This window comes from Myotis davidii, unplaced genomic scaffold (genome assembly GCF_000327345.1).
Source record: "Myotis davidii unplaced genomic scaffold, ASM32734v1 scaffold581, whole genome shotgun sequence".
Classification (NCBI taxonomy): domain Eukaryota; kingdom Metazoa; phylum Chordata; class Mammalia; order Chiroptera; family Vespertilionidae; genus Myotis; species Myotis davidii.
The window spans coordinates 468,537-470,234 of NW_006291426.1; the positions used below are offsets into that span (position 1 = coordinate 468,537).

Below are 1,698 nucleotides of genomic sequence, written 5' to 3' on the forward strand. Positions count from 1 at the left end.
GGGGTGGGGAGAGTAATGGAACAGTTGTGGCTTAAGTGCCACAGACTCTCATTGTTCTTGCCTAGATTTAGTAGATTTTCTTGAATGAATATTTCTCCATTTGCTCTAGCCCCTCAGGACAATTTCCAGAGACTTGGAATGATTTATTAAAACACATATTTTCAGACACAAGAAGTGAATTCAGGAAATTGGTGAACCAACTAAAGAAAAGAACTTTGTAGCCAAGTAGCTTCAATTCAATTGTCCAACAAAAGCCACCAATATGATGGGTCACCCAGTTGATTATTTTGCTTCAAAAGCAGTAAATTGCCTTTTGGATTCAAAGTGAGCAAAGCAAGAAAGGAGAGGAAGCTTTATTTATAAGGGATTCTGTGGTTGACTACTGCAACAGACATTTAAAGAAAAAATTTTTTCACTGGGCACTAAAAATAATGAAAATGAAGTATGATAAAGACAAAAAGGGGGAAAGGAGGAGCTGAAAGTGGAAAGGAAGAACATTAAAAGAGCAAGAAAGAAAATCTAAAGGATGAAAAAACCAAACAGGAAAAAGAAAAGAATAGAAAAAAAAGATGGTGAAAATGAAGAATACAAAAAGGAGTAAATTCCAGAAACTCCCAAAAAGATAGAAACTAAGAAAAAATTCAAGCTTGAGCCACATGATGATGAAGTTTTTCTGGATGAAATGAGGTACTTGTGAGGATCTATGACCCAGTTCATTTTAAAACCTTAGTCATGGGATTAGTTCTTCTGATTGCTTGCATAGCAGCCACCCTCTGACTGGCAGGAATGAGAGTAGGTGTGAGTGCAGGCTGTTTTCTGGCCAGCATCCTTCTCCAAGCGGTTGCTCCTTGCATTCTATTTCTCATCATTTGGCTCATAACTGAAGAAAGGCACCTCTTTTGGTTCTTGCCAAATCTGACCGCCAATGTGTCCTTCAGGCCTCATCTTAAAGAAAGATGAGAAATCTGAAACCAAAAAACAGCAGAAGTCCAACAGTGGGGAAAAGTCCCAGTGAGTAAAAGGAAGATGAGGAGGGAACAATAGGGCTAGGAATCATGGACTAGGCCACTCAGGTGGAGAATGGCCTTCTGACACAGAGAGTGACAGGCGGGAAGATGACTGGTCGCACACAGTATTGGACATGGGAATGATTTTGAAATGACCACAAATAGAGAAACTGGAACAACAAACAGATGGGAATCATGAAGAGGAGGAAGAAGATGCCAATGATGGAGAAACAACTAAATCTTCACATGAAAAATCATAATCTGCCCAATTTGGGGACTAAAAAGACACAGAGGTTGGATTTTCTATGTTGGCTGATCATCATGATGGACAGAGGATGTCTGTGGCATTCTTCACACCCAGTTACTGAAATGTATTTGACATCTGAGGACTATTCAGTTCCTCATTCCACAGAACACTATTACTGGTACAGTCAAAGGCCATGGATCAGTTTTATCTATTTGAAAATTTTACAGTACTAGTAAGTAGGTCTCATTAGTTATCAAAGATTCACTTTCCACAATGATATTTAGATTAATGGCATTTTTGATAGTCATATGGCTTTTTACTGTTAGATTACTCAAAAATAACTAAAAGGGATAAAAATGAAACACCAACACTTCAGATTATGTGTAATTATGGAGCCATTTCATAGTTTTGTTATGATGAAATGTTTGAACTCATGGCTTTTGA

General features: G+C 38.0%; 1 pseudogene; it reads left to right on the plus strand.

The window, feature by feature from the left end:
* Window positions 1–187: 187 nt before the first annotated feature.
* LOC102769026 lies at window positions 188–1,320 on the plus strand (annotated as a pseudogene).
* The last annotated feature ends 378 nt before the right edge of the window (window positions 1,321–1,698 follow it).